We start from the raw sequence: 27,051 nt of genomic DNA, 5'->3' as shown, positions 1-27,051 counted from the left end.
TCTCCCCCTAACCTGTTTGAGTTGTGATTATTCACCTGTAAATTTGGTTCTTTCTGAAGAGAACTGGCCTCTGATGTCTCCAGTCAGCCATCTTGAAAAAAAGGGGGTTGCATTTTTATATTTTATTTGGATTACATTTTTAACCCAGCAACTATTTATACATTTAGAGAAAGGCAAATAATCTCACCAAGAATACAGCTGCACCATTTCTAAATGCACTTCCTTTGAGTAGCTTCTGAAATATTTATGGAAATTATTTTCTAAAGTAGTGCTTCCTAAAGAGTTTGGAAATTATCAAGGCCTTGAGAGATTTTGCATAGAACGTAAAAATGTTAGAAAATGTGTTTAGGAAATGTTGGATTAAACAGCACTTAATAGATTTCTAAACAACATGAATTTCAGTAATTTTATCAAGCTAATGTGTGTTGTAAATCTTCAGAGAAGGGTTCTTAAAATATTCTTGTTTCTCCTTGACATAATCGAAAGAGTCATACTCAAGATTGTGTGCAATAAACTATGATGCTTCTACACACACAAAAAGCTGTATTTAAGTTATTTCAGAATAGGTGCCTCATATATATGCTGAAATGCAAACTCAGAAGGTCTAGCACTACTTTTATAATGACTTGGATGAATGCTATCCATTGACTTGATTAAATTCCTATGCTTTTTTTTCCTGCTTAGATTATTCTCCAAATGTCAAAACAGCTTTTTAAGAAATAAGAAGAATGGAGAATAACTTCAAGTTTATTGTGTGCCTTCTGATTTCAGATGTTCACTTCAAGCTTGATGTACTTTTTGGTTTATGAGAGTGATTAAATATTATCTCTGAATAAGGATTTTAAATATCATTTTTAACTTTACTCATTATAAATTATGCAAGAAAATTAACTTTCTCTAAATAATGATATTTCATTTATGTCAGATATTTCTACAAACTATCAATGAGAAATTAATTTCTAAAGGACCTTGCAATTAGAGTTTATTCTTATAAGAGAGTGTGAAAATATGTTTCCATGGTACTAACGTATTACTAGTAAAACTGCAATACTATGTAAGTAATATACATACATTATGATTTGAAAATAATCTTGCTCAATATACACGCTACTAAAATTATTTACGTATAGTAATTCAAATATAAGAATTGAGAATTGTCATAGATTTTATCATAAATATGCAATCTGTAGAGCTCAGAAAAAGAACACAATTGCTAACCTTATTATGAATTAATTTAATTCTAAACTACCATTCAACTGATTAGTTTATAAAGTAGCATAGGCCTCCTGCTATGTGGGTGTTTGCAAAAACACAGCAACCCCAAATATCGAGTAATGGGAATGTTGCTGAGAGTAAATTGTTGATAATTTTGTTATGACACTAACTAGTTGGGAGCTATTAATGTCTTAGACACCTCTTTATATTGGCAAAATTTTATTCTATCTTTAAAAATACATAAGACAACAATCATCTATTCTATTATTTGTCTCTATAATGGCTATGTGTGATAAACTAGTTTCATCATACAGAGTGTATTTTACAATTCCAGAAACTACACTTGAAAATCTCCAAGAGGAAGTATTTAATAATTTTAGGTTTCCAGTCAAATAGATTCTTTGGAACTAATGCTTTGTTCTTTTATTTCATATTTGCCCTACTTCCTTCTCAAAACATGCCTCTTAATAGTATATTTGCTTACGAAATAAAGCTTCATTAGCATATGATATAAGGGACTGCACATCTTCTCTTTTTTTCCTGATTTCAACATTAAGAAGTTATGTTTTTACCTATTTTTCTGAGTGTACTTATTAATGTATGAAAGTTCTTTAAATTCTGTTTCTGATTATTTCACTTTAGAAGGAAAATAATGCAAATAGAAATCTAGGCATAGAGTAATTTTTGTTATTTCAGTTTTGAAATGAGACACACACTAAATATATTAATATTGAGATAGCAATATGTCTTAGTAATGTGTTGTATAGTTAAACTTAATACTGGGTAGAATTTCCTGGTTATGAAAATGTTTTGCTATTTAAGAATTACTAAATTTATCTTTAAGTCTTATAAGAAATTTAACTAGTATTTTAATTTGCACAGACATAGATACACACAGTTTGCTCCTCTGAGTGTGCTTTCAGAGTAAAGAAGCCAAGGGAAGTCTGTCTTCATCCCTGCCGATGTAATAGCATTGTTGACATGAATCAATGGGGCCGTGCCTTACCGTGACAGACAGGAGAAGCACTACACTCCAAAAGAGCTAAGCTCTGGTTTGGGAGATGGAGTGGCTATCGTATGCAAGATGTAAATGTGATGAAAAGCAATCCAGCTCAACCACTGCAAAGTCAGATTTGAAAATGAGGTTCCAGAAGTGGAGAAGTCATACTCCAAGACATGCCATCATTATAACATTGTTAGTATATTGTTTTCCAAAGGTCTCAGTTCTAAGGAACATTACAATCAATTTTGATTACCTGTTGTCTTGAGGTCAAGTGAGCAAGAATAAATTGGACAGAAACATGTTCAGAGTTTTATAATTTCCTTCTGTACCCAAGTGTGGGCTAATGTTTATTAAGAGTCTAACATTAAGAGCTCAATTTGATTGGCCTATAACATGGGTTGAAGAAGAGGGCAATAAACTGCTTCACCTAGTCCCATTCCTGTAATCAATGCATAAGTCTTCTAGAGCAATTTATTTATTCAGTTAAAGAATCTGTCATCTCTTGCTGAGTAAGTTCACATATTTGTTTACCCATCAGTACTTCCGGAGTGTTTGATTGTTTGCTTGATATTTATGTTGGTATGTGCCTTTGTTTGAGTGAAAAATTTCATGAAATTTTTCTGGTTAGCTCTGTGGGTCTGGTATTTCAATAGAGTGTGTTATGTTCTATTGTCCTGGGAGCTGATATTTATAAGATCTGAGGCCTAGAAAGAAGTGAGTTTTTGTGGAACCCTGAAATATGGTATCTCCCTTTAACACCTGTTGAAGAACTTAAATTTATACATTCGTTTTGTTTTTAAAGAAATAGTAGCTGTAAATGTTTTTCCAAGCAATAAAGTATACTTTGTACATTTTTGTATAGCAAGTTTAAGCACGCAGAATGAAATATTATGAATAACATACATAAAAATATATAATATGTATATTTACATTAGTGTAGTGAAAGTATGTATTCACACAATACTTCCAAAATTGGTAATTTTTATTTCAATGTTATTTGATATTATCATATAATAATTCAAAGCAGCTATTAGGTTGGTGCAAAACTCATTGAGGTGTTTGCCATTAAAAGTAATTTTCCTTTACTTTTATACTTACATTACTGTCCTCTTTTATACTTACATTACTGTCTTTCCTTAGACATCAATGTTTTAAACAGATATATAACTTTTATTCAAATACAATTTGTTTATTATAACTTTAACAAAAATATAAGCAGGCAAATTGACTTGTGGCTTGACTTCCAACTATTACTAGTTCAGGTTTCCCTCTTGCTGGTTAGCATTGTTTAAGATAAATCATGACACTTAAAGGAATCTGAAAAGTTTTCCATATTGAGAGTGGAATTAGTCATAATTACACATACAGAGAAAATTATATGGAAAGTCTATTTTATAATGATAGGCTGAGACTAATGGCTAAAACTACAGTTAATGACATTTACCCTAGGATTTTTAGTGTAACATAAAAGCAATCTAAGAAAACGTGTTGTTATTTTAAAATGTGAACCCGCAATATGGAGAGATTCAATCTGGGTTAAAAGGAAAAGAAATAGATTGAAAGAGAAAAACTGAGGTAGAGGAGAGTTACTGCATTCAGTATTTGATTTAATCCCATATCGAGTTCCATATGTTCACTTGAGAGAATCACAGAGAGCCAAGAATACAGAATACCTTTTTTTCCCCATTAATTACTTAGGCATGGTTTTCAAAGCAGAAGCTCTTTTGCCCACCAGTTTTAATCAGAATACTGGCATCTATTTCTTTGGAAATTTCCATCATCTTCTAATAACTGAATATTTAGAATATAACATTTTGTTCCAACCAGTGAAACTATTAGAAAAAATTTATGAAACTCTTCAATATCAAATAACTGCGATTTCAATGTCATTATTTCATTAAATAATTTAGACTTATTTTAAATATTTAAAGCAAGAGGAGTATTGCCATCTATTAGAAAACTGAAAAAGTGATTTAAGTCAATATTTTAATGTCAATGGGTATAAAATAATTGTGATGCAGATGCTAATAGAAGCGAGTAGGAATAAATTCCCTTTTTCTTAATTATGCCTACTTCAATTAAATATTTTCTATTATGAGAAGGTTCTTTGAAAATCAACAGGGCCAGCCCACATGTTGAGGACTTAAAAGAAACAGCGGAAGCTTATATATGAGGATCAAGCAGGGGAGCTAATAAAAACTTTAATATATTTGCCTTAGTTCATTTGTTTACTGTTTTATAAAGAGTAATATAGAAATAATTCTGGATATGTTATTTACAGTGCCATTTATTTTTACTAAGAAACATTAAAAAATCTAGATTTCCCAATAATGCATGTAATATCACAATGCTAGGGCAGAATTCCTGTATTTTTTTCTTTCTGATTGATTGCCTTCTTCCCACCCACTTCTGATACCCTTGTTTTTGAGGATAGCTCTATTCTTCTAGTTCCTCAATAATCCGAGGGCACAGTCTTTGCTTTATTTTATGTTCCATTGTCTTAATAGTTACCAGAATATATTAAATGGGCATGCGTATTGAAAGCTATGCTGGACAGTGTAGAAGTTCCAGGCATAAAATAAGTTCCTGGTATCATGAGGTTGATAAATGAGGTTGATAAACAAAGTGAAATACTGATTAAAGCACACAGGCCAATAATTAGAAAAACGCCAGTTTTTCAAACTCAGTGTTTTCCTAACTATTTACTTAGATTTCATGGCTTTAACTTTTTCTCATTTTTAGAGAGTTGGTCATACAGTTTTAAAGTTTCTTCTGCCTTCAGAATAAAGTGATAGAATATATTTTAAAATAAGTAAAGTATAAAAACATTTCCTGAATGTTTGTGCAAACAAGTGAATATCTCAGTTCTCAGTTCATCATGAAACACATAAACTACTATTTGAATGCCTTTTATGTGTCAAGCATCAGCTGGATATTTTCACTTATATTATCTCATGAGGTACCCATAAGAAACCTAGGTATTTTAATAATCTCATAAAAAGTAATGGGTAATGTCTTTTTCTGAGTGAAGTCTAAATGGGTTACTTTTTAAATAACGATATAAAAGTTTTTGTTCCTGAAGAGACCTTTCAAGAGGTTATTTTGGAATATGATTTTATTCTACCTGAGATAATATGTAAAATATTCAAATATTATATTTAGCCTTCTACTGAAGATATTTTTCTTTTTTGTTCTAAATGTCTAACTAACTATTCAGAACCCATGAGTGCTTTTGATAGCCAAACTTCATAAGGACTATTTGGGTATTCTTACAAGAAAGGGGTGATATTATCGTTTTTATTACCTCCTCTGGGGGAAAAAGGCTGGGCCAAGGTGATAAACAGTAGGCAATTCTTCATCTCATTGAAGCATCTAGGATTCTTCTTTCCTTGTTTCCACTATTGTTTAATAAGAATAATAAAATTGTAAGCAAGTATAATTATTGCACAAGCTTGTCATAGGCATTTGAAATGATGACATGACAAAAAGAAACAAAGAATATTATTGTATATTGCTTGTGAAAAAATAGTTAAAAGTTAATAGTTCCACAGTTTTCAAGGAACAGGATTGATTGTAACATGGGAAATATTTTTTAAGCTCTAATTTATAAAGTGGTATTTTATTTTTTATACAGGTGGTTATTAATATTCCTACACACCACCCAACTTAATTAAGGCTTAGTCACATCATGAAGTATGACTGAGGTGACAAGTTGGAATCAAATTAAGACATACAACAATTTCATTTTTCTTTTTTATTTTATGACTGACACCTATGAGTAAGAAATAAATACATGAAAAAGAAAGGAGAGGGAATTACAGAAGGAAAAACATACATGTCAGCTTTTAGAAAGTCTGTAAACAATATAAAATATTTCTATGTAGAAATCTAGACTAATCTACTTAAGAAATCTCTTTTCCTTGTTTTAAAGAGAAGGAAGCCAAAAAGAAAAATATACAAGAGCAAATTTTATAAAATTTAAAAAATTTAAAAACTCTTTTTTATTTCATAGATTAAAAAGTGGCTAATAAGCATTTGAAGTCTTACTTAAGTTGAATATGTATAACCACTTCTGCTGATTTAATTGAAGTGCTCATCTTGCCCAACTCTACAAGATTCAGCAATGTTACAAGACAAAGCACTTCCCCGCTTTATGGCAGCTCCCTGGCTGCCTCCTCTCCTCTTTAGAATGGTAGCATCACTCAAATGAGAGGACTTTGCCAATATTCGATGATAATTTTAATGAATATTTCATACACTTAAAATTGAACTTTCAAAGTCTAATTGCTAGAAAGCACATACACTTAAATTTGACACTGTAATTAGATTACTTTAGCTGCAATTATAGGATGAAATATGTGTGTGTTTGTGTCTGTGATTTTAATAGTCAAACTGTAAGTTATATGGGTAAAGGTAATAAGAAAACTAATAAAAGAGTGATTAAGAGGTATTTATCATTGGTTTTCTATGTATATATCAATACAATGTTTTCTATTTATGGCAAATTTATAATCAAAGACTGTATATATTATTAAAATATAAACTAGAATTAGCTTTAAAAATTCTTTAAAATTATCTCCTCAATAAATTAAAGTTTAGAAGGCAGAGTAATTTTTTTATAATACTTTTTATATTATTTTACATTTCATGATTTGAACAATAGCAAAAGTTACTTCACTGTAAATTGAGATGTGAAAGTCACCCTAAATGTTTATTCTGAATGTTTTGTTTGTCTAATAATCTATAGATATAAATATTAGATAATGTCTTCACCTTGGCATTGTGTTAAAATTTTGATATGAAAGAATAATATTTTGGTTAAATATAACACTTTGGCAAGGAAAATATTTTAGGTAAAGGAATACAATATGTTTGGCAACATTTGATTATAGGAATACCAGAGCAGTTTATATAAATTGTTTATCGCAATAAAAAATGCTTTAATAATGTTGTAAACTAGTCCACTTGAGACTACCAACTTGAAAAGCTTACCAGTTTCAAAGACTAGTTCGAAATCTTAAATTCTGCTACTAAAAAGAATAGATAATTTAAGAAACAAATATTCCACAGAAGATGAGAGACTTATAAAATGCTCCTTTATGTTCAATCTTTTCTCCCTAAGGATAAGTTCTTTGCTTGCTTCAAAGTAAGACGTAATGGTTACACTAAGCCAGCTGGAAACAGATAAATATTTTGTTCTGTCCCTTTATCCTTGAAATTTTACTTTAATTTTCTAGTCTCTTTCCATTTATAATAATCAGAGAGGAGAAGGTACACATGGCTCTTTTGCAGACAACCACTTGAATAAATGTTGCTGTAATTATTACCTGTGGCACAGCACTATGGCCTGGAGATTCCAGGAACATGTGGTCGCTATTTGGAAAGAGGCCTGCACTTCATCAATTGAAAGCCAGTGTCATATTAAGGACTTAATGAATAATGAATAAAGACGAGCATCCACATGAGTTAAATTAAAAGTTTTTTTACTTTTTACCATACAGAGCCTCTGCTTTGACTCAATATTCAATTAAATGAAGACTAGAATGATTGCCATAATAAAACACATTATTAAAGCACATTGTAAAATATTTTAAAAAATAACATTTCATACATTTCTATTTTCATAATTTATATATCCATGAAAGTTACTCAGATTTCTCCCTTTATGGATCTTTTTGTCAGTGATTAACATTGTGTAATTAGCTGCATACTAAATTGCTATGACTGCATGTATTAAATTGTTAGTTGTATCCATTTTTTAACCATGAAGTTTGATTATATTTTTAGTTTTACACATCATTTTTATTATTTTATTTAGCTTTCAATGTATTTGTTTTATTGTGCCAATTATTGAGTAGTTGAATCATTGCATGTCATAATACATTTTCTTTATACATATTAGTAAATAATGGTGGGTGACTTTGGTAGAAACCAATTAAATGTAATCATCAGAAGTACTTCTGTTCAGCTGTTATGTTATTTAGCAATTGTAAAACGCCATGGTAGAAGAAATAGAAGCATTGTGGAAGGGAAAGTCAAAAAAACTTTCATAAAAATTACTTGTTTGTGTGTGTGCATGTGTAGTCTGTGTGTGCACACATGTGTGTGTATGTGCGTGTGCACATGTGTATTTAATTTTAATGCCTGCCCTTGGAAAATTATCTAGAGTAGTGAAAGTTTACTTAAATTAATAGTAGCTTCAGGTATGGTATTGTTTCTACACTCTAAGTAAAATACTAAAATAGCAATAGAAGTACTTTTTGTAAATCCTTTTATATCTACATATTTTTTCTTCAAATTTGTGGAGGCCTAAGAGAATTAACTAATTTATTACTGTAAGAGAAACAGTAAAGTAGCCATAATCTTAAAGGAAAATTCAATAACAGTAGAAAAAATATGGAAAATTTAACTTTAAATTTTGCAAAAGTAGGAAGTAATGGAAGGCTTTAAAGGTAAATAATAATAGCTCAAAATTGGTATCAGGGAAAATCCAAATACAGATAACAATAAACTAATTCAGGTAGAATCAGATCTTCACAAAAGAGTCTGAGAATAGTTTTTTTGTGGAGAAGATTTTTCTTTGAATCAATTTAGATGATCTAATCCAAAAGAAGTGTGTGTGTGTGTGTGTGTGTGTGTGTGTGTATATATATATACACACACACATATATATATATGTTTATATAATGTTTATATATATAATATATATGTATAATATATATATACACACATATATATGTTTATATAATGTTTATATATATATACACACACATATATATATGTTTATATAATGGAGTTTAAATAATGGAGAAAGACTATTATCATAAACATATACATGCTATATATAAATGTTTATAAAAGGTTGTGATGAGGCTATGAAGTAAATCTATACAAAGAAGGTGGGATAAGACATGCTAATGAAGGCTGGGGAAGAGTTACTTAGTCTATTCAAGAATAATCTCATTTATGTGACAACATTGGAGCAGAGAAATAAAGAAGATGTTCCTGGTATTGTGTCTCATAGAAAGTTCTAATTCAAGCAGGCTGCAAGTATAATGATCCTGAGGTAAGCCCATACTTCTGTGAATGAGAATTACCAACCAGATCAGAGTGGTTGGAATGGAATAGAAAACAGGAAATAAAAGAGATGAGGTCAGAAAATTAGGAGATGGATGTTGTTATGAGACACAGAAAAAAGTATATTCGAGGCCACATTGTATTGCTGCATAGGGAAAGAAAGCCATAAGACAATTTCAAGCAGAAAATTCCCCTGATTTGACTGACTTTTCAAAGGGTCATTTTGGCTGCTAAGTTGAGGATTTTCTTTAAAGTGTCAAGGGTGAAAGCAGAAAGAGCCAGCCAGAAAAAATGCTGCAATAATCCAGATAAGACATAATGGTGACTTGGATCACAATGCTATCAGTAAAGGTAATCAAAAATGACTGGACATTGGACATATTTTGAAGGCAGAATCGACAGGATTTATTGATAAAACAGTTTGACGTGACATTTATGAGAAAGAGCCTAAAAGAAGAGCAAAGAGAAAAGCGTAGGATAACTCCAAGTGTGCGGTTCTAAGAAACTTAAAAAATAACATTATTCTTTAAAAATGGAGAAACAGGAGGAAGAAGTAAATTTGGTCTTTGAATGTGTTATATGTGAGATGTATAGTAGATATGAGGGGGAACACATAAAATAAGCTTTTGGATAATATGTTTGGAATTCAAAAGTGAAGTCTAACATATTTACAAACTTTTGAAATGTTGCTATATAGGGAATATCGAAGGTATAATTTTACTTGAGATTGCATGCATAAATAACATGCAAGCAAAAACAGAGGCTTTCCAAGCAGAGAGCTCCAGATCAGTTTATATTCAGAGGGCAGTCAGTGAAAAAGGTACTAAAAAGGAGAAACCAGTGAAGTTGGAAGAGAGACTAAGTGAAAACAGTATTTAAAGGAAGAGAATCTTATCAACTATGTCTAAAGCACGTAATAAATCCAAGAGGATACCGACTAAGAAGTGAATATTGAAGAAAACAGTTATCACCAGTGCCCTAGACGTGAAAAAAAAATGATGGGATTGCAAGGTAAGAACAAAGCCTGAATGTACAGAATTCAAGCTGCAATAGCAAGAAAGAATGAGAAACACATTTAGACAGTTATTTCTAGTTGTGTCTAGAAGAGAGCAAAGAAACAGAGTGATAGCTTGAGGGCAAGTATGGTGAGGGGTAGACTTGTTAAAGATGGGAAATATTACAGCAAGTTTTATGCTGAAGGAAATAATCTAGTAGAGAAAAGCAAAATGATATATGAAGTACAATAGTCAGATGAGACCATTGTTCAAGTGTCATCCTGAATAAGTAGAAAAGAATAAATGGGCTCATGAGCACAAATAGAGGAATTGGTGCCAGATAAGAGCACAAATAATCTATTCAAAATGAATCCATTCATTTATTCAACATACTTACTAGGTACTATTATGTTTTGCCATTATTGTTCTAGAAAGTAAGAATATAAAAATGAATAAACAGGGCCTATATCATGAGCATTAAAATCTAGAGGCAATTGGCTTGATATTAATCCATTTTAAGAAATTTTTATTTAAAAGGAGTGCTCCACTAGAGGTTCAAAATACGGTGCTGTCATAAAAGATAAAATAAGTTCCAAGAGAATAGGTAAACATTGATGAAGGTAGTTTTCAAAAAGACGTCACAGAGAGGGATTATAAACATTTAGCCCAAGTTTAAATGATGGAGAAAGACTGTTGTAATCCTAAAACATAGTAAACTCAAAGGCAGAGTGGTTCCACAGCTTTAGTGGATCTGTAAATAATGTGGATGGCTTAGGGTGCATTTACAGTAGTTTAGCAGGAGAGGCCAATGGTGGTCACATTCAGGGTTTTCTGTGTTTTGCTGAAAATTAAATTCCTCCTGTGTTTTTTGGGATGAAATATAGGGGGGATTAAGAAAGCCTGTTAAATTCCTTTGTCGAGTGACTAAGTTGGTGAAAATAAAATTACCAGAATAAAAGCTTGGAGTATAGATACAAATTCACATTGTACACACTGAGTTTGGGATGCCTATGTGAATTCTCCCTGTTGGAAAGCATATCTAGGTGATAATGTGTAAAGACACTCACAGGTGTACATTTAAGACTCAGATATGGTCAGGTGCATAGCATCATGAATGGGAGCTGATGCAAGTTTTACAGCACCGGAAGGAAGCTTGTACAATTTGGAGGCCCTTTAATAATATGTACATTTTAAAATACCATTAAGTATAATTCCTAAAAATAAGGCCTATATAAATGAGATTTTCTAAGCCTCTTACACTTTATTAGTGACCTAGTAAATCTTTTCTTGAGCAGGAGCTGTTGTAGGGAAACATAAAGCTATGGATCTAGAAGGAAATACCTAGTTTAAAGAGAGGAGGAAGAAGAAAATAATATGAATATCTTGAGATTAGATTTTAAGTGTCCTCACCACACACATACACAATGGCAACTAATGGTAGTGATGATGTATTAATTAATTTGATTGTGGTAATAATTTCACAATGACTTCTTACGGAGAAACATCATATTGAGCATCCTGAATGTACACAATTTGCATTTGTCAGTCATAATGAAGCTGAAAAAAAACACATTCAATCAGCGTAAAAGGAACTGAGGTAAAAGACTAAGAAAGAGCAGTCAAGGAGGAAATAATATAAAATTCAAGGAAGGAGAGGATTCCCATAGGAATATAAGTTCATAATGGATTAAATATGGAGTCTTAAGGGTACATAATAAATTATTTTGTTATTAAATTATTTCTTAAAGAGTTGTGATTTTATATAATTTGTAAGAAGATGAGATGAAAAATAATTATCACTAAAAAATGCTGTCTGACAGATGAGTCTTATTTTGGAGCAAGACATTAGCAAATTTTCTAAACAAGGAATCATAAAAGGTAACACATTTGAAAGTCACTATCACTGCACCCTAAATCCATATATAAATAATGAGTTATTTTTAGAGACTTAGACAACAAAACTTCAGCAATACATTATTTTAAATAAACCTTGAGTCAAATGTACATAAGTAGGCTTCCAATGATAATTGGTCGTTATTACTTCAGTGCAGTAAAAATATTAGTGCAACTTAGATAAAACTTTTAAAATACTACATTCATAGTATCTCATTATACTTAAAATAAAACTATCGACTCTTTTGAATATTTCAAAATGGATGTCAAATATTAAAATTATATAATCATCATGAAATAACATTTTATTCAGAAGTTTCATTTTCATTCTGTCAATGTATCTGCCATCAACTGATAGACCAGTGTGCTTGAACAGAATGTAAAACAGGATAAAAATTGTTCTCACCTTTTCAAGTTTGTGTGTGTGTGCGTGCATGTGTGTGTGTGCGTGCATGCGTGTGCATGCACGTGAATCTGTGTGATTATGCAAAAGATAAAAGGTTTTCTGGAAAGTATTGAGGCAGCTGCACTCTTTTCAGACTGCATCCTTTTTCATGAATGTGAAAGTAGCATTTAACTTATCATTGTACTCAAGGGCTTATTTTATAGGCAATATAAAAGCATCTGGGAAAATGATTTTGTGACTTTTAGCATGGCTAGGTAATTAATATTTTCTGGATTAAAGGTATTTGAGTATTCTCTATGTTGCTGATGATAGTACTTACTAATGATATTAGTGCAGTAATTTTCCAATTTCAAATGTTAAGTATATTTGTGTTGTTAAGTGATTTTGTTGAGTCATGTAGATAAATTAAGCATAATATTGAAGCCATATACATTTCCAGGAAATTTTGCTCTTGTACTTCAAGCAGCTCAGTGCTTCCATAGCATCTCCCACACATTTTTTTTTTTTTTTTTTTTTTTGGCAAAGGAAGTGGAGGGGAAGGAGAAAGGATCAGTAAGTGGCACATTCCTCTTGTAACCATAGTAACAGTAAAATGTAATTATGCAAAGAAGAAGAAATATTGCAAGGTAATAGAAAAGAAACACAACTAGATCAAGAAACTGATGTTAAGGCTGAAAGGCACACTGAGAGGTCAAATGTCTAATTCCTTCATGGTCAATAAATATTTCATTCAAGTCTTTCATAGAAAACAAAATTTAAAAAATACTACTTTAACTTCTGATGATTTCCAGAAATGAAAATTCAACTTTGCTCTCTATAATCATTTATTCAAATGTGTGATTACATTGTTAATGCAGATTATTAACATTTATTAGTAGTCAAAGTTACCTTGAATCTTTGTAACATTTTCAAATATACCCTAAAATAGCAGTTGTCTTGTTAATCTTCATTTTTTGGAACAAAATGAAGAATTGTTTCTTTGCATTCATACGTAGAAGTTAATATTTTTTTTGTTTTGTTACTTTTTCTTTGACTCCATTATACTTGTAGACTATAATTTGAATAGCGATTCCAAGTTTTTTTTAATTTCAAATTAAAATTAATAAGTCACAGTGATGTTCAGCCAAGGTTTATTCGGCATGATTTTTGTGTGTATATTGTATCTGTTTCACTTGGAGGAAGAAATAATAGTACTACATTAAGAGAAAGTTGCAACTTCCTTTGGAACTACGAATATTGACAAATTCCTCCACACTTTCTCAAAACAACAACAAACTTAAAAAAAAAAAAAAACACCAATTAAAAGAGAAAGCAAGTAAAATCAATCTGCCTATAGCCTATACCCTAACGTTTAAAAAAGGCAGGTAATTCAAGTTTCAAGTTGCAAGTTTTAATTTCCATGTTTGTAGGGAAATACAGATCTCTGACCATCAGCACAAGGGAAGTCCAAATCAGAGTGGAGAGTTAAGCAGGGAAGAGGCCGAATAGAGGAAAGAGGAGCAGAGTCCTAATGGTGAAGGAAAACAAAAAATATTAATCAGGGGTATCCTAAGAAAGAGATGTTTTCACACTGACTGTGAAATTATTAAAGACAGGTCAGAGATCTGATAGATCAAAGAATAGACTACTGGAATTGCCTCATAGGTACAGTAGGAGGTTAAGTTAGAGAACACGGTGTTCCTTAGAGGCATGATATTAACGGTAAAATAAGAGTGCCACGAAAGTGTAATAATATCAAAGACTGAGAATAAATCTGATAAACCAAGAAGCATGTATTAATGGAACACACATAGAGGTGAAAAGAGAATCGAACATGCCAAAACTAAAAACCACGTTCGTTATTCAAAGCCTTCCACACCTTCCCTCCCCGCTCAGACTGAACTGATTATTGTTTTAAGAAAATCCAATGCAAATAATTATGAATAGAAAAAACATAGCTCTCATTTAAAAAACAGTGCAAGAAGAAAAAGTGATCAAAACTTTTCAGTAGATAAATATATTCCTGCTCTAACACATGCACATACACTGAAATATGATGCAAAGAAAAACTGTATCTTCATACCCATTTGAATAAAAGTAATTTAACCAACACATAAGAAAAGAGACAATATTAAAGTCAGAAATTCACAATGTCAAACCACAACAGAAAGACAGGACTGAAAACTTGGAAAAGAGATGAATGAAAAAGACAAAATTCTCTCCAAAGCAAGACCTGAATTATTGTGTCCAATGAAGAAGAGAGATGAACTTCCAGTAAGAAATATGCAAAATAGAACAATTCCCACTATGCTTTCCCACTAAACAGATTTTTTCAAGAGCATCAATCACCTGCACACTGGTAATTCCATTGAATAGTCTCTTTTTTTTGTGGGAAATCAGCAACATTTAACACTAGTGATCACTGTCTTCTCATTAATGTTCTTATATTTGCACTTTGGCTTTAAAGGGTGCCACACTTTGTTGGTCTTCCCCTCACTTCTCTATGTATTGTCAGTCTTACTGCTGGTTCCTTCTCTTCTTGACTTGCAAGCCTTGGGTAACCCCAGAGTTCGGTCCTTGGGTGTCATATTTTATTTGCACACAATTCACTTGATCTCAACAGTTTTGTGATTTTCATTAATATTTATTCACTGACAACTATTAAATGTATATGTCCAATCTTGTAGTTTCTCCTGAACTGCAGTCATTAAAGGTGTCTCTGAGCAAGGTGTAAAAATTTTATATTCCCCATGGAGGATAAAATTTTAATATCTTCCACTATTGTGGAAGTTTATGTCTATTACTATGGTTTTATCTTTATCCATTAATCCTCATCATCATTTTATATTGTATGTGTTTAGTTGTTTATTTCTTCACTGTCTGTTTTCACTAATGTAAACTCCGTATGCTAGTTGTTTTTCATATGTAGTATGAGTTTGAAAAACAGTTTTTGAATAGCAAATGAATGAGTGATTAATAAATCATTCAACTCTGAGTTAAAATCATATATGTCTTCAATAGGTATATTATTAATATACATAATTTACCACCATGTGAAGATTAATTGAATATTTAAAATATTATTTGTGAAGGTGATAGTTTAATTACTTCCTGTGAGATACTTTGGGACAAGATTAATATTAAAATTTTCTGAGTTTAGATTCACGTTTCCAGTAAGGTGTACATGATTACATGTTTGGTTAAACTACCTTGGATGTTTTAATTTTAGATTGATTAGACTGTGTTTAGTTTTATTAAGGAAAGAATATAACTTTTTCCTTTGGGTGACTAATTATGAAAAGAACCATGTGTTTTACTTCTAGATTCGCATATTGCTTTCCTACACTGCCTGTATGATCCACTGATTTTTAACAAGTCACGTGTCACATTCCACTAATTTTATACTTAGAATTTTGCATTACATTTTAAAAAGTAATATTATTTTCTATGTAATGCTTATTATCATTGGTATAAACACAGTTAGAAATACTTTGTAAATTAAAATTTTTTCCACTTATCATAAGGCTAAAAGGCATAAAGTTAGCATTTACAATTATTTTGTGTGTTTTGTTTCCCTGATTTGTGAGGACTTTACCTGTCTTGTCCTTGGTCATGAGGGAATCTCTCATACATCCTGTTGTATTTCAAAGATGTGTGTGTGTGTGTGTGTGTGTGTGTGTGTGTGTGTGTGTGTGCAACGAACACAGAAATGTATAAGTGATTCCTAAACTCATCCAGTTCTTTGGTTCACAAATAAATGCAGATTGGAAGCCTTTGTCAATGCTACCAGTACTCTACCTATATACTGTTAATTATGCTTCAATGCACAGCAGCTAGATTTACAAATGCCAACAAGGGCTGTTCTTTGCCCATACGCTTTCTCTAGCCACTAGCTTTGCTTTGCTTTACCATATGGCAATCCAGAAGTGCCAGGAAACTATGTCAGAATCAACCCTAAATAGATGACTGATGAGAGTTGAGATTCTACATACCTTAAGGGGAAGCAGAGTAGAAAATCCAGAGGTGTATATTTTACGCTGCTCTTAGATGTAACTTAAGGAAGCAAGCTCCAGATACACACAGTGATACTTTAATTGATAGAAACATTGATTTCTTCCCTTTTCCTATCTCACTTCCCCGCCAACTTAATGTACTGTCTGGGATTGGCTTCTTAATTCATTTCTTCTTACTGGTATAATAAATTATCACAAATATAGTGCTTAAAACAATGAAATTTTATTATCTTAAGAGTTCAGGAGGTCAGAAACCCAAAATTAATTCTACTGGATCAAATTCAAGATGAGTGCATAATTGGCTGTTTCTGGAGGTACTAGCAGAGTATCTATTACCGTGATATCCCCCTGCCAACCACTTATAAGGACCATTGTGATTACATTTAGCCCTCTCAGGTAGTTCAGGATGATCTCCCCATTCCATAATCTTTAATTGAATCAGAACTGGGAAGTCTCATTTACCAAGACAATGACCCATTCACAGGATCCAGGGATTTTTTAGGAAACATTGTTCAGCCTGACGCACATCTCAAATAAATTAAAGGCACTTCAGACTTTGTTTCAAATCCTTCTTGATATCGATACTTCATATAAAATGATGTAACATATTGAATAGAAATTTACCGAAATTAAAAAATTTAGGAACAGAAAGTTCTTCATTTTTCAGTACAGTTTATGCCAAGAATATTTGATTTTGTGTGACAATTTTCTAATAATTCTGGTAATTTTGTATTAACAGTGAAAATGCAAAAACAAGGATTTCCTTCTACAAGAGTCCCTTCCTAGCATTTTGGGACTAGTGCAAAGGGGAGGAATTGCTGTGTTAACATTTGTTCTATCAAACATCAGAGATAGTTTTCCCTCATTAAATTTAATTAGCTTTCAGAATCCAAAGCTAAAATTCAAACTAAATGGCAAAATTTTAGAAAGAAAACAATATAATATTTATAGAAAAAAATCAATATGAATAATAAAACAAATATCTATGGAATAGTTACTATATGCAACACAAACTATTAGTGCTTTGTATGCATTATATTATTCGATATTCTTAACAATAACTTTAGCTGGAAATTACATTATCTGTATTTTCCAAAACAGAAAATTGGTGTTAAGGAACTTTCTCAGTTCACATGACTTGGAAAAAAAAATGTGTTATATCCATAAGAATGTATGGGAAGTGTAGTAATGAAATTCATATGCTGAGGAAAATACATTCCATGAAAGATGGAATTCTGTGCTAAGGACCAGAAATGACAGTAAGAAAACCTGTTATGTTCAAATAACTGCAGAGAGTTCAGCATGAGGAACACTGTGGACAGGGGGGTAAGTAATAACCGTGAGGCTAGAAAGTGCAGCAGAGAGCAGATTATAATCTAAATGGCCCTTTCTGTTATACCTAGTGAAGAATATGAATTCATTAAAATAATTCAATGAGAGGATGAAATAATGACATTTGGATGCTGAAGATAACACATTTTGCAGAATGGTAAATGCCTTGTAATGACATAAACCTAAAGATTATCCAGTCAAGAGATAACAGTCCCAGAGACAGAGGTAGTATTGGGGGATAAAAAAGAATAGTGTCACAAGGTCATTAAAAATGTAGAATTGACAGTTCTCATTGATTAAATGTTAGCATAGATCAGTCATAATATGGCACATCATGAAAGGAAATGTGGAGGGAAGAGCAGAGGTTGTGAATGAAGATGAAGAGTAACATGTTTTTAGATGCCCTTGATAAATCCACATAGAAGGTGTGGTTCCAGATCTCATGAGAGAAGTCTAGAAGCGTACATTCAGAATATGTTGGCATTTAGTAACAATAGATGATGTAGGAATAGATGACGTGCCCAAGGAGGGAGGGACTACTATATTACATGAGTCTAAGACAAGTCTAAGACAAATCTATGAAAGGCTCCAATGCTAATAGTTTAGTACAGGAAGCTTCCCCTACACAGGTTGGGAGTGAGGTAGAAGAAAATTCAAGATAATTTATGTGTCGATGAATAATGGGGACATAGTTTTAACTGGGATGTGGCAATGCAGGCAACAATAACTACTATTTCTCTAAAGAATTTTCACTTCAAAGTACAGGATAAAGCTAATGCTGAAGATAAAGTTAGCTAAGGGTTAAGGGAGAGTTTTTTTTTTCAATATCAAAAGATCATGAACTTTTGAGTTGTAAATGGTAAAGAGATGAGCACAGAGAGAGAAATGGAAAATACAGTATGTAGCAGGTATAAAACTTAGTACAAGCTTTAATCCAATCTCGGTACAAGATATGGATGGAATTGTGAATAAAGGTAGAGGTATTACTCTTATCACTTAATTTAGTATGTCATCAAATGTTTAAATGTCATCATGTCTCAGGTTTGTGTTAGATATTTCAGATATAAAAGTTTAAAAAGAAGAGTTTTATTAATGGAAATGTTACATAAACAAAATCATTGATAAATATCTGAGGAAAGAATATCTCAAACATAGGATATGGCTATGGCAGAGGCTGTTAATGAAGAGCCCATGTGCCTGAAGCAGAGAAAATAAAATGGAAAGTGGAAGATGAGGTCAGGAAAATGAAGAGGGGCCAAGATCGTGCAGGGCCCTTGGAACATAAAAGACGTCGGCTACTACTTGGATTGAAATGGAAAATCACTCGATACTTTTAGAGGAAGATATAATCTTATTTGTATTTTAATAGAATCACACTGACCGCTATGTTGAGAATAAACATTTGGGAGAAGGGCTGGATAGAGGAAGATCAGACTTGTGATTACAACAAAAATCCAGAGGAGAGATAATAGTGTTCCAAACTAGGGAAATAGACTTGGTGATAATGTGAAGTGGTATTCTGGATAGATTTAGAAAGAAGTTTCGAGAAAAGGGGAAAAGAAAGAAATGCTTATCTGAGAACAAATAATTATCAAGCATGGGTGAGAGAACAAATTAAGTTAATTTAGTATGATTGTAATGCAGTAATAAACGTTTGTTTGTGATTTGTATTAAATATTTAAAGTGAGAGTAGTCAGCATAACTTTGTATTTTCCTCCAGACACCTTCAGTGCCAGGAGCAAGCTCAGAGTAAAGAGAGAGTTGCATTTAACCAGGTTTGTGGTTTCACCAATTAGGTACTCTATAACAAGCAGGCAGAGTCAATGTATATGTGAGAATGTAATTTTAATAATGGGCCATGTATTTAAGCTGCTTATAGAGGGAAGAGAGCATACCAAGGCTTCAGAGATAGCAAGCATCAATTGGATTGAGACCCTGGGGTGGTCAGACAAAGTATCGTTAGCATGAGACGGTAGAGGGAGTTATACAAAGATATGATGCCATAAATAGAGTGTGGAAAAACGGCATGGTGATATTAGCTAAGGAGCCTTTCGGGAAGAGAATGGAGACAGATGTAAAGAGAAACACTGCACATATAAGAGGAGGTAAAGAGCAAAGAAAGGGAAAACATGTTGGCATGTTTTAAGATCTAGTCATTACCAGGCTGAGAGTGAGGTAACTGATTTTGAGAAGAGTGAACCATGTATGAAATACTTGCTAAAGTGGTGTCGAAGCAGAACATATAGGTTTTGCTAACTATTGCCAGAGGTCTAGTCAAGATCAGTTACCATGACTTTAATATAATATCAGTTTGGCTGAAAATGCAATGTATCTTCCCTATCATTTTCTGAGTACTGATGAAGATAAGGCAAATATTTACCTTAATCTATCACTTTGAGATTGCTAAGTGCAGGAGATGAAAGGTGAGCTCATGCAGATGTGCTGGATGCCCTGATTATGCAAGCTGACAGAGGTGTTTCCACGGGGTGAAGACAGAATGATCTAAACACGGATCTGGTGGTGGTAGTAGGATGCCGACAACATATCCTTCACATATGTGAAGTGTGAGAGAATGAGCTTTTAGCCCAGAGAGAGCTTCTTAAGAGAGGCTAGAATTCACTTAAGACAGAGAAATGAATGGAGAACAAGTTACTCTGAGAAAGAAGCTGAGGATTTAATGCAGTTTAATGATTATGGGAGCAGGATCCCATAGAAGATGGATGTTCTTGAAGGAATGTTTGTGTCCCTTCAAAATTCATGTTTAATTCTAACATCCAGTGTGATGATGTTTAAAGCTGAGGCCTTTTGGATGTAATTAGGGCATAAGAATGGAGTCCTCACAATTGGAAATAATGCCCTTATAAATGTAGAGACCAGAAAGACACTAGCTGCTTCTCTTCCTGTCATGTGAGGATACAAGTAGAAGTTGGCATTCTTCACCCTGAAAGAGAGCCCACACCAGAACACAATCATATTGGCACTTTGAACTCAGGTATCCAGGCTCCAGAACCATGAGAAATAAATGCTAGTCGTTTAAGTCACCCAGTCTATGGTGTTTGTTACTGCAACCTGAACTAAGGCAGTAAAGAATATAAATCAATGTTGACTCAGGGAGAATCACATTTTAGTCATATAGCCCTAACCAAGAAGAAGACCCTGACAATTAATAAGTGAAGATATGCGTGTATCCATTTCTCCTCTGTTTGCAAGTGTAGTTGAAAAAGACGCAAGGTTTATGGCCCGGTTTGCAGGGGTGGAGGGCATGCCAGAAATAACCTATACAAAATAACTGTATGAATTCCTGGTTTGTGTGTGTTGGGGGGAAGGGGAATCAGTGGGGTAGGGGGAGTGGACTCTCCTTTTATATATTACTTGAAAAACAAGGAAGAGTACCATTTTTCATTTTTCTTCTGTGAATAAAAACATGGAATAAAATGGTAAATATATTCACATGGTTTCAATAATTCTTACAATGCAAGTTACCATTCATCTTTTCAATAACTCAACAAACATTTATTAGGCACTTATTATGTTCCTTAAATAAAGCTAAGCATTAAGAGGAGTGGTATATTAAGTTGAATCATAAGGCATTTTCCTTTTCTAGTAAGCAAGAATTGGCTGAAGAGTGGTGAAGTCATAATTCAATACAATAAAAAGTATAATCTTCTATTAGTTTGTATTCGTGCTGCTGATAAGACATATCCAAGACTGGAAAGAAAAAGAGGTTTAGTTGACTTACGGTTCCACATGCCTGGGAGGCCTCATAATCATGGCAGAAGGCAGGAAGGAGTAAGTCATGTCGTATGTGGATGATGGCAAGCAGAGAGAGAGAGCTTGTGCAAGGAAACTCCCACTTTTAAAACCATCAGATCTTGTGACTCTCACTCACTTTATCTTCCCTATCAGATCTTGTGACACTCATTCACTATCATGAGAACAGTGCAGGAAATACCTGCCTCCATAACTTAATCACCTCCCTCCAGGTTCCTCCCATGACAGGTGGGAATTGTGGGAGTTACAATTCAAGATGAAATTTGGATGGGTACACAGTCAAACCATATCAAATGTCTTCCACCAAGAATCTCAGAATGGCAGAATGTATAACAAGATGCTTTTTTAGAAGCTAGGAAGTAAAAAACAAAACCAAACAAAAAAACTGGAATCAGGGAATATATGTTACTTTGTATCATTTTGTATCCTCAAATATATTTTTATATAGCTTTTTATTAATATGGGTATAAATAATCTTTATCCTTTGTTTATTTTAAACATATATTCTATAAATGGTCTTCAATCTACAAAAGAGATGTCTATTCTTTTTTCTTTTGAAGCAATTCTACAGATGAGTAAAGAAACTTTTCATCTTATGACATTTTGATTTTGAACATATTTCCACTTCAGATTAATTAACTTATTTCACTGGAGGGAAAACTCCATAAATAGTAGAAGGTAGGGAGGAATAGCTGTGTAGCAAACTCAAAATTTTGTATACATGAGAGCTTTATTTAGAGTTCATTATTTTCTTGAAAACAAAGTAATTTTCTGATATTGGAAGTAAAATAATAAGGATAGATTTTTTCTCTTGCAAAACAGTCTAAAATGTATTTCTTATAAAATGTACTGATGTTTGCAGTGAGAAATAGTGAATATTGTCAATTATAAATACTGATTTCTAACCTCTTCTCCCAATTAAGCATGTATGCCCTGAGTTAATTTAAATATACAGATATCCAGATATTTTCATTGAATATGATTAATATTCAAAGATGAATAAATTATAGTGACAAAACTAAATTCTATTATTATTGAGGTATAAATAATGAGCATCTTGCTATACACTTGACTTTGCAGTGTTCTGATATTTGAGAACATCATAACATACAACTCAATTAACATGTATGAAGATTCACATGGCTCAAATTAACAAAAACAATTCAAATTTTTTTCCTGTGTTGTAAGTTGTTTACTTGCAACAGAATATATTATCACAAGTAGGATGTGCCCTGAGATCAAAGCCCATTGTAATTTTGTGTAACATAAAGATGTAATTAATTAATTGTACAAGTACTTGAGATTCTTTTATGAATAAAAAAAATATTCAGCAATAAAGGCACGATACTGCAGAAATTATGGTGTGGTGGGGGTGTAAAATAAATAGGTCACAATTATTCAAGTTTAGGGTAGAGAGAAAAGAAAGTGTTACAGAAGTTATTCCAAACAAAGGAAACCAAGAAAAATTTTGTAGAGGAGGTTGTTTTTCTTAAAGAAACAGTCTTTGAAGAAGTAGCATATAACATGCTATTCATGGAGAAAAGGCAATCTAGCAAGAGGAAAATATTCAGAAAATATACAAGAAAGTGTCATAGAAAATTGGAAGATATTTTATTTTTATAGGCCATATAAAGGAGAAAGTTCTAACAAAATATTTGGGAACTAAATTTTCAGGAGTGTAAGAGTGTTTAAAGCTAAGGCAAGTTGGGAGACTATATGTTTACATTAAATATGGAGAAATTTTTATTATATTGGGATAGGTTTTTTTGGTATAATAGACCCAATAATTTTACTTGTACTACTTTATTCTACATAAATAATCTGAGATTCCAATGCTACTAAAGTATTTTATCAAAATATTATTTTTAATAGTAAAATTGGAAAATAACTTATTTCCTGTCTGTAAATGACAAAATGACACCCATCCACACAGAATAATAAGTTACCTTGAAAGATGACATTTTTCAGAAGTATTAATCAGTGTGGGGAAAAGCTCATTATATAAGAAAGCCAAAATGCAGGATATAGTTTTATATAGAAACATTTATATAGGTTGCATTTGTATATGCTACATTTATATCCATGGATTTCTCTATGTATTATATCCAGATATTTCTTTATATATTTTATATCTGTATCAAGAAACTCCATGGTACTGTATTAAAATTTTTATAGTTAATGAGTTAATTATTTCATAACATTTTATAAAATGTTCCAATAAATATTACTTTTGTAATCAAAAGACTACAAAATGACCAATTTTTAATTCAATATTTTTCCAACAATCACGTTTTAAAATTCAAAGATGTATTTAGCAATAGCCAATAACACTAAAATAATAGATTTCATAGTTATTATTCAGGGATGTCCATAAAAATATAGCTGAGAATTAACAATCTAAAAACTAAATTAAGAAAAAAACTCAAATTGCAATAGTACTGAAAATTATAAAATAGAAAAAATTTTAACAAAAGTGTAAAATGTATACTCTGAAAATTATAAAATACTATTGAAAAAATTAAAGTTGATCTAAATAAATAAAAATGTTTCACGTTCATATACTGAAAAATGTAACATTGTTAAGATGGTAATAATTTCTAAAATGACCTACAATTCAATGCAATTTTGATGAGGATCCCAGCTTAGTTATCTGTAGAAACTGACAAGATGATTTAAAATTCACATGAACTTGCAAAGGACCTAGGATAGCCAAAACAAAACTGAAGAATAATAAAGTAGAATAACCCATATTCTTTTATTTCAAAACTCACTACAAAGCAATGGTAGCCAAGACAATATATCACATCCATAGATATATATATATATATCACATATATACATCCATAGATGCACATATGAATCAATGGTAGACTGATTTTCAGCAAGAATGCCAAGACAATCTAAGGCAGAAAGAATAGCCTTTTCAATAAATAGTCCTGAGACACTGGATAGTCACATGCAAAAGAAGGAATTTGAACCCTTAATTCACACCATATACACAAGTGAAATTAAATTAATCAAAGGCCTAAATGTAAGACCCAAAACTTAAGACTTCTAGAAAGAAACATAGGGGTAAATCTTCATTACCTCAAATTTGGCAAAAGGTTCTTGGATATGACACCCAAAGCATAAACAACAAATGAAAAATTAAATTTAGAAGTCATCAAAATGTAAAGTTTTCATGCCTCAGAGGACAGTATCAAGAGAGTAAAAGGACAACCCACAAAATAACTGATAATGTTTGCAAATTACATATCTGACAAGGGACTTAACTCTGGAAAACAGTTCGACAATTCCTCAAATGATTAAACATAGAGTTAACCATCTTATTAGACAATTACACTTCCATGTATATACTCAGGAAAATAAAAACATATTTCCACAGATGAACTTGTGCATAAATATTTATGGCAAAATTTGAGATAGACAAGGGGTGGAAACAATCTCTTCAAAGGGCCCACCTTCTTATGTCATTACATTGGTGATAGTTTCAATATATAAATTTTGCTTATATGTGATGTTTTGCCCTTATCTTGCTTCTTTCAAATTTATTTGCTCTTGAATTTAGGTAATTTGATCATAATATGTCTCAGTGAAAATTTCTTGATATTCAGCTTATATGGGATTTTCTGAGCATCACTAATACAAATTTTCATTCAGATTTGTTCCAGATTTGGGAAGTTTTATGTCATTTCTTTAAATTTTCTTTCTGTCCCTTTCTCTTCTCATTATGTGACTCCATAGTTTGTATGTTTGTTTGCTTAATGTTGTGTTTAATAGCAAGCTTTCTTCATGCTTTTTAAGCATTTTTAAATTTTTGTTCCTCTGAATAAAAAATTTCAAATGATTTCTCTTTATTTTTGATAATTCTTTCATCTGCTTGATTCAGTCTGTTATTAAGTGTCTCTATTAAATTTTTTATTTTCATCATTATATGTTTTAGTTCCAGAATTTGTTTAAAGCTTTCTTACGGTTTTTAAGTCTTTGCTGAATTATTCATTTTGTTCATATATTGTTTTCCTGATATTTAGGTGTCTATCTGTGTTCTGTATCTGACACCTTTTTAAAAGTGATTGTTCTCAATTCTTTGCTGGGAAATTTATAGATCTCTATTTCTTTTCTTTGGGGTAGTTACTAGAAAATTATTGTGTTCCTTTGGTGATGTAATTTTTCCTGCATTTTTGTGTTTCTTCCAGATTTTTATTGGTGTTTTCACATTTGAGGGCAAAATAATCTCATTCAGCCTTTAATGATAGGTTTCAGTGGGGAAAGACCTTTACCTAAAGGTGAATGCAAAGGTGCTAGATGGGTTGGGTGCAGAAGTTTCAGCTACGGGGAGAGTGCAGTGTGCATATTTTCCATGTAACAACATTTACTGAGGTCAGTATTGATGAAGGCTGTGGGAGTTCTTGGCAGTCAAGGTTGCAATTGCCTACAGCAACAGCAAGAACAAATTTGGTCCTCAGTGGTAGAGGTTGCTGATATCATTCTGCTCTATTTTTCTGCTTGGGAATAAATTATTTTCAATAGTGTTACTCTTGGCACTGGGTCCAACATTGAAATAAACTCTCAGTGTCAGTAGTGCCCTTGTCTGATGTGCAAGCATACATGGAGTAGATGCAAAGCTGAGTCCTGAATCATAGGCATGTATTCAATGTTTACAACCCTGGGTTTCTGGGTGTAGACTCACCTGTTGTGGCAGTCTGCCATTGTGTGGAACACAGGTGTGCCCGATGTGGCAGTCGTGCCAGTGCCTAGGAAGTGATTATATGCAGAGTAGCTATGGAGCCAGAATCCAGATCATGGTATGCATAGAGCAAACATGGGTCTGTGGTCTAGACATGAAGACAATTGAGGGCAGGGGAAAAAAATGGCACTTTAGCTGGCTGTACAATGACATCTCTTTGTTTCTAGAAGGTCTGTGGCAGTTGCAATGCTATTGATGTTCTCAGCACTAAAGACTGCTGGTGTCCTCTGCCTGGCAGGCCACTGGACCTGGTGGCACTTGCCACATGGCTGATGTTGATCCTGCCCTTTTGTGGTTCGTAGTCATCTCCAAATGACTTGGCTATGCTTATCTCTCCAGCAATGAGTGGAGTGAAACCAAAGTGGGTTCTACAGGCAGTGCCCCAAAAGCTGAAGAGGCTAGTTTCTTGTCCTGTTCTCCTTTTGTCTATTAAGGGAACTCATGGGCTGAGTAGTCTTCTCCCAAAGTGATGCAGGCAAAAGGAAGCTGTTCCTTCTACCCTTTTTGTGCAGTTATTCTCATTTTTGTTGTTGTTATTCTGTGTTACTGAAGCTTTCTAACTGGAGTTCCAGAGTCCTGAATTCTTCCAGAGCAATTCTTGTTCATAGATATCTGTATAA

The sequence above is a fragment of the Cebus imitator genome, unplaced genomic scaffold, assembly GCF_001604975.1.
Source record: "Cebus imitator isolate Cc_AM_T3 unplaced genomic scaffold, Cebus_imitator-1.0 Scaffold631, whole genome shotgun sequence".
Classification (NCBI taxonomy): Eukaryota; Metazoa; Chordata; class Mammalia; order Primates; family Cebidae; genus Cebus; species Cebus imitator.
Note: the sequence above shows the minus strand (reverse complement) of the source record.